This window comes from Glycine soja, chromosome 6, assembly GCF_004193775.1.
Source record: "Glycine soja cultivar W05 chromosome 6, ASM419377v2, whole genome shotgun sequence".
NCBI classification, from domain to species: Eukaryota; Viridiplantae; Streptophyta; class Magnoliopsida; order Fabales; family Fabaceae; genus Glycine; species Glycine soja.
In genome coordinates this window covers 37,069,562-37,077,791 of record NC_041007.1, presented here as the reverse complement: position 1 = coordinate 37,077,791, position 8,230 = coordinate 37,069,562, and the positions used below count along the sequence as shown (strand labels likewise).

Sequence of the window (8,230 nt, the reverse complement as noted above, 5' to 3'; positions counted from 1 at the left end):
GGAATGGATCGGGACTTGATTGAGAAGGGCCTTCTTGCCGATTCATACTCAGATTGTCTTGAGGCTTCTATTCTGGATGAGAACGTGTTTCTCCTATTGAAGGTTATTTCTACCTTACCAGAATTATCCTGTTTGATTTGTTCTATGGTAGGGGTAGATCTGGGGATTGAAGGAGTAGCCTTATCCATAACCCATTTTTCAGGAAGGGTTACCTCATCCCATTTTATAGTTCTTGGGATAGAAACATTAGCCTTTGTCATATTAGTGATATACAAAGTCGTCTCTCCTTTTTGTGGTTTGAGAAGAACTATTGATGCACAAGTGTTCATGACCTTATACTATATTCTATAAAGCAAGGCTGCTGGAATTGAACCCTATTTTATGTCTAGGCCATGAAAGTGGATGTTAAGGAATAGAGAGTCAAGGATGTTTCTATCCATTAGACTCATTGTTTTGTTTGGATAACAGTTGAAATAGACTGGTCCTTGCCCTTGGCTAGTTTCTATTGTCCCTATTAAAGAATGTTCAAATTTGTTGTGCCTAATGTCTCTAAGACACATCAAGACTGTGACGTCTATGCCCATGTCAATTAATGGTTTGATTGCCACCTGGACACATCCTATGTGTAGGCATTTGTATTTTCAGCTATGCTCAAAAATTGAATTTTTGGATAATAAATGGACTTCTTCCCCTATGTCTTTTCCTAGGGAATATTATTTTCAACAGTCTTAATTAAGTAATCAAAATTGTGTTTGTTTTTAATTGCCTTATGAACATATAGTGTATCCTGAGAGATTTCTGGGATGCTCCAGTCATCCATGTTTGTGTTAATCTCCTTGAAGCGAACTTCTTCATCAAAGAGATTGTGTTTAGGGGTGACCTCATGGGTCTGGTTGTCTTGCTCAATGAGCAGATTTAGGTTTCTTGGATCTGAAGTTGAGGATGACGATGAAGAACTAATATGGAAAGAAATTCAGAAAAACGAACGCATAAGACGAGACATCCTAAAATTCATCCTCCAATATCTTTTCCTTCATTTGGTTTCATAGGAAGATTTCCATAAGGGTATATGTCACCAAATTTCCAAGATCTGAAAAAATATATATTTTTTTTTAACTCTTTTTCTTTTTTTTTTTACAGTTTGAACCTTACTCCCATAGTCACCAATATATTATGTCTTAATATTTTATTTAAACAATAAACCTAAGCCTTATTGACCTTTCTCAACCAGAGGACTTACTGCTACAATATCATTCAACTAAAATATCAGATTGTTGTACTTCCAGGAATACAGTTCAAACACATACTATTCAGATAAAAGATATTGTACAAAACATTTAATGTTCATACTTCTAGATCCATGAAATTAGTATACATATTTCCTTACGGATTACATTCCTACTTCGCCATCAGGCTCTGATACCAGAGATTAGCGGAAGGATCGAACGGACAGAAAAGAAGTAGGATACACAAAAGAAGAAAAATTATTATATGCAAGTTATGAAATTGCAGAAAAAATAATAGTAATTAAAAGCTTAAAATTGAAACAAAATCATAAAAAAGGGAGAAGTGAAGAAACTTACATGGCAGTAGTCCACACTAGATAAGTAAAGAGGGAGAAGGTCCATACTGGATCAATAAGGATGGAGAAGGGAAGAAAGATAAAGAAAACAACAAGTTTATTTGAAAAGAAAGAAAAGCTTACAAACATTGTTTCTCAGAGCTTCCCTCTCTAACTTCTCTCTAAACTATCTAAGTAAAACGGTGCCTCACAGTGTATTCGAGGACTCCTTTTATAGAATTGAAAATCGATGTAGCTATAGCTCATGTTAATCTAACCGAAACTATTTCTACAATAGAGGTTTACAATGAAACTTTAATCTTTAGCTAAATTAATACCAAAATAGTTATCTTCATTCTGGTAAAAATCATCTGAAGAGCTTGTTGACTTGGCGTCTTCTTTCTTTTACAAAGAATCTCCTTCTTCGTGGTCTTGAACCAATTGAAGAACTTCTTTTAAGTTCTTGGTCAGATGTTCCTTTGACTTAGACCCTGCTAGGAAAGTCGCTAGCTTGGATTTCTGATTAAGAAACATTGAAGTTTCTAGATCAGCTGTCTTACGTAACTCTGGATGAGCTTCAAACCAGATTTTCGCCTTGTCTGGTTCTGCTTTTGTTGTGTCAAATTGATTCCACCACCGAACAAAGGCATGTCTTAGCAAGGACTGAAATTGCTTTTTGTTTTTTGTTTTGTTGTATTTTTATTGCCAAAAAAATATCCAGGAAACAACAAAACTAGAAAATATTTTATGTCCGGTCTATATATCTCAAACTAGCTATTAAGGGTTCAAATTTGTAGCAATTAACCCACTTACTTCATCCTCTCCTCTGTTGTCTAGAATATTTAGACAAAGGGATTCTAGTTTGGCCTCTGATGAATCAAAGGGATTCTAGTTTGTCCAAATTATTTTCAAAACCAGTCTGAATTGTTGAAACATATTCTACTGGTGAAGGGGGGGGATTTTGGTCTAACAAGCTGCACACAACACTCTCCATGTCCATGTTATTGAAATTACTAACTTTTAAAAAGGAAAATAAAACATGCATATTAGGGTAGAGGGTTGTTATATCCTAGGTTTTGAAATTGATCATACCTCAATAAACACAGTTGATGCTTCACATGGTTGCAACTTTTGAACCACCTCTGCAGCTACTTCGTGCAAGAAACAACACAAATTATCAACAATGATGGGTAAATATTAGGAACTGGAATTAAGTTAGGCCTGGAATTAACAATGGGGGAACAAGACATTGTAGTAAAGCTGATTAATTTCCGCAACTAGCAGGCAGTGTTAGTATTAAAACTTCTTAATAAGAAGTGAAATACTAGAAATACAATTTCTCACACACTCTTTTATTAGTTGAAATTTATTGAAAATGACAATTTGTTGATCTCAAATCATATTTAATGATTTGTTCTCCTGATTTTATTGTTTTCAATAAATCATGAGCTATTAGATAGAGTGTGTACGAAGGAGTGTGTTCTTAGCACTCCTTGGAAAGAGAAAATTAGAGTTGTTGGGTTATAGCAGGAAGCATTATTTGTAAGTAATAAGAAGTGTCAATCTTGTCAAGCTAACTAGTAGACCATTTGTTTAAATGTCCAATTAAATCATATTATCAGACCATTTGTTTATCAAATGCTGAATGGTTTTCAAAATCATTACATTACAAGATTGCTTCCTAAATCACTTGCAACAAACATAAACGCTTCTTAAGAAATAAATTAAATGGTAGTATGGTCACATCAAATAATTGTGGATGGTCTAACTAAAATAGCATAAACAGTGAGATTAATGTGCATCTCTAAATCCATCGCCACAAGATTAAAAAATAAAACTACCATACATATAACACATAGGGAAATACAGAGTATGCTAATTCTTCATTGAGGGAACTAATCATCCGAGGAACATTTCCTAGAAAGCAACATAACCAGAGCAAATACTTCCAGCAGCATGCTATATATACAACACCATCTAGCCTAGACAATTTTCTTTTCTATATATAGCCACCTTGTGCTGCTAGTATGAGCATGTGACTTAGCTACCATTCAATGATGGCATTATTCCTTTTAATAGTGCAAATATGGATTAGCCTTAACATGCAATGCTAAAAGGCTATGGTCGATCGGTAATCCATGTTAATATACACAACTAAACCTATTAATACAGTATATCAGTAGTTCATTGGGTATGTGAAGATGAAGCAACATATTGGGTTGGAAACTAAATATCCTATAAGGTAATATAATGTATAGTTTTCACAAAAGTAGGAGCTTTTCCAAAGAGGATAAGCATATAAACAAGGAAATTTCCAAAGAGTGGAGGGTCATTGAATAATAATGTCCCTAACTAATAAGAGTTGAATATTTATATACTTAATATTGTTCATTCTTGCATGTTTTCATTACTCATTGATCATACATGAATCTTTGAGATTATAATGGTTCTGGAATAAATAACCACTAGCAACCTAAAACTTGAATTGAGAAATGATCACACTTTAAAATTTGAGTTAGTCAAGTATTTCCAATTTAGCCAAAAGTTAGAAAATCACACACATAGCACTCTTATTTTTTTTATCTTATATTTATAACAAGGAAAGCTGAAAGCTTCCTATAGAAAACTATGTTTCCGTTTGGTCTTCAATAGAGGAATCAGAACTCAACAATTTGCTAGAAGGTATATGATAATCAGCCTGCACTTGAACTTCTGGCCATGCTTCAAGAATTGTAGGGGCATGAATAAAAATTCCTCAAAATGTTTCAGGACCTCCTTCCTTGGAGACAAGCTCTGGCACTGAAAGCTCTGCCTTAAAGCTTTGAATCTAAATAAGTAGGTATTTTAGTTAAATGTTATCCAAATTATCAAAGTGCACAAAAAAATTTGTTCCTCAAACCAAGTATATTATTCTCTTCACTAATTTCATGTAGCTTTGTGCATCACATACTATATTTACATTCATAGAAATCCATGAATCTTATTAATTATAATGATAAAAATGGTAAATGTTTTTAAAAAAAGAAATTTTTTTTGGAAAAATAAACTTGTAATTAATGTTATCAATAACCGATATTAATCGTACGATGTTAAATCTAAAAATTCTAGTAGTGTCAATTATGTCGGTGGATTTGTACCATACTTAAACAATATTGGCAAACCAATACATAATATGTTAAGAAAGAATCCTCCTTCTTGGTCTGGTATTCACACCGAGGTTGTTAAGGACATTAAGCTCAAAGTCCAATCCATAAAGTGTCTATATCTCCCAATTTCGCAAGCATTTAAAATTGTTGAAACAGATACATCTGGTATAGGTTATGGCGGTATCCTCAAACAAAGAGTCAATACCCAAGAAAATGTCATTGCATACACATCAAAGCATTGGAATTCTGCATAACAAAAATATTCAACTGTTAAAAAAAAATTTGTCATTGTTTTGTGCATTTCAATATTTCAATCTGATTTGTTAAACCAAAACTTTGTTGAAATTTTGAAATGCACAAAACAATTACTTTAGTTTACGATGTTGTGTTATACTATTTCTGACCTATGGTGAAGGAGAAACGGTTTGCAAGATCCTAACTATGATTTTTATAAAAATAAAAAAACTACTTTTTCTGCTCATTTCTATTTTTTTAAAAATAATAAAAAAATAATATCGAAATTAAATTAGATAAGAATCTCCTCTATTTTAATATGTAACAAACTTACCCTTTGCCATAAAATAAATTCAAATAAGATATAAATAACTTTTTCAACGACACTCTTATTACAGTAAAAAAAAAAAAAAACAAAGAACTTCACTTTTATTATAAGATTAGGAAGCTTTTTTTGTTGTTGCTAGAATGAGGACCTAACGAAAGGTTTTGAATGTTAAGTGTATATATGACTGTCCTATAACATGAGCTTTTGACTATTTAGATTTTCTTTTATTAAAAATTATATTAAAACATAGTATTTTATCAATTAAATAATATAGTTTGTTTTCATTTTTTTTATAATTTGGCAAAATTGTACTTTTAGTCCCCCAGTTTATCTTCAATTTCGGATTTGGTCCCCCTATAATTTAATTCACAAATTTGGTCCCCCAGTTTTATAAATCCCTGCAAAATTGGTCATGGAAGCCCGATTTGGACATTGACCGTTAACCTCATACGTTGACTGCCACGTGTCAATGCCACGTGTCAACGTTTGAGTGGTTCCCTGTAAATGCTTCATTTTTTGTAGGTAAAATTGTACTTTTGGTCCCCAGTTTTACTCCAATTTCGATTTTGGCCCCTTATAATTTAATTCGCACATTTGGTCCCCAGTTTTATAAATCCCTTTACAAATTCAGCCAAATTTAATTACTGGAGAAGTTGTATTTCAAATTTCAAACAAAAAAATCATTGTCATACATAGGTCACTTAAGCAGTCGTATACACATAATACCGCATTGGGGAGCAAAAAAAGAAAAAAAAATAGGGGGTTATTACAGAACCTGTTAAAGTAAGAGATCTGAAAATTTCAGACCCAGGTTAGGATTCATGCGCCACTTTTCCAAGTTGAACAACCTCGGAAGTGGGAGAGAGAAAAAAAGTGATTTTTCTCTAGGTTCCAAGTGAGTGAAAAACTTGCGATGAAAAAGAAGTGAGAGATTTATCTAAGACCTACCATGTCTCTAGCACCAGTGGCTAAATCGTTCAAAAGACCAATTTTGCAGGAACAATTTATAAAGGGATTTATAAAACTGGGGGACTAAATGTGTGAATTAAACTATAGGGGAACCAAAATCAAAATTAGAGTAAATTTTAAAATAATAATAATAATATATTATAAAAATAAATATTACTAAAATATTTTATCTGAGAAAACAAAAAATACAGTGTGATAAAATAATACATGTAACAAAAAGGATAAGATAGAAAATGAAATATAGAAAATAATTATATAAATAATATACTTCTAAAAATTAAGAACCTAGCTAAAGTCAGCAGCAGATCGAGGACCCAGTAGAGGAACTGTTGAGTTTATATTCGGAATTATTTATATCATTATTTGAAATCAATTAATGTGTTTTAATAAGTAAACAAAAATATCTAACTAATCTCCTTTTATTGTATTGATATGAAAATTCAAAATTTAACAGTGTCATCATGTCAATTTGTTGAGATCAAACTCATGGGAAACTATTTGTAAGTCTCGGCACTTGACACTTATAGTAAGCAATAACTCTGACAGGGTTTTTTGTGCATTCTAATTTCATAAAATTATATAATAGAGATAAAAAGAAAATTTTGTGATAAAATGATTATTCAAGGTGGATAAGAAATTAAAATAAATAAATAATTTTGTACAAATATTATTAAAAGTTATTTTATAAAAAAAAATATAACTTAAAAACAAATCAATGCTAGCTAAGCCAGCAGAAGACCCAGAAGAGGCATTGTTGACTCTAGATACTAACTTATTTATATTATTATGTAAAACATTGAATTATAATATGTACATTAAAATATACACTATTCCAGCTATAATATATATATATATATATATATATATATATATATATATATATATATATATTAAATGTGTCATTTAATATATTAAGTCTTTATATCAGAATAATTATTGTAATATTAAATAATTAACATTGTATGTTATATTTATTCTTTTATTGCATCTTTATTAACAATTTAATCATACAATTGACTATTGACTTAACCATATATTATTATTATTATTATTATTATTATGTATCAGTATTAAATCAGAATTATTATTGAAATTTTTCATTATTGAAATATTAAAAAATTAACATTGTATGTTATATTTATACTTATATTGCATCTTTATTAACAATATAATCATACAATTGACCATTGACCTGTAACTCACATAATTGACCATTGACCTAACCGTGTAATTTTTATTTTTTAACATTTCATAGACGTTTTCATTGCACTGATACAGTTTATATATTGTTCCTGATAAACTACTTAGTCTATATATAGACAAATATTAATGTTTTAGTACACAAATAAGCATTAAGAATAAACCTCGTTGTGGGTGATACTATAGTTGTTAGAGATGGCTAAGCTTTCTTTCGCACAAATATTTATGGTTACCCTTATCATTTTAGGTTTGCCAATTTCATAATTTCTATAATTGTACATGAAAAAGCTTTTCATTGTTCAATAATTTTCCTAATCAAGCTTTATGTTTTCAGTTATTTCAAAGACAAGCGAAGCGGATAGATGTCAGAAAGTGATACAGCCAAGCAACTGCAATCTCGGAAAATGTCAGGCGGATTGCAGCTTCCAATATAGAGACTATCGCGGCATTGGAAAGTGTATTGGCGGCAGTAATGCAACTTTTCAATGTGTTTGCTTCTATGACTGTGGAGCTCCATCAAGTTTAGTGTAAACTTATAGAGTGATAATATATATCTACTCTATTTTAGAGCGTACAACCTTTTTTATTAAATAATTAGTTTATGAAACTTTTATTCACATTTAAATAATCTTCTTCTAATCTAATAGGTTTATTTTCAGGGTAAGGAAATACTTTCAACCTCCATTTTATTTTCAAGTCAAATATGAAACTTTAAACATTTATTTATAAGGGACCCAAATTCTAAAAAGTATTTAATATTTGATTAAAAATTTAAAAATATATTTTGAATGA

The 8,230-nt window shown here is 30.7% G+C and overlaps 1 long non-coding RNA gene across 1 annotated transcript; it reads left to right on the top strand.

Annotated features, from left to right (window-relative positions):
• The first annotated feature begins 7,571 nt into the window (after positions 1–7,571).
• LOC114414258 lies at positions 7,572–8,012 on the top strand. Its single transcript, XR_003667168.1, has 2 exons — positions 7,572–7,685; positions 7,773–8,012. It is a non-coding gene; the product is annotated as an uncharacterized LOC114414258 (long non-coding RNA).
• The last annotated feature ends 218 nt before the right edge of the window (positions 8,013–8,230 follow it).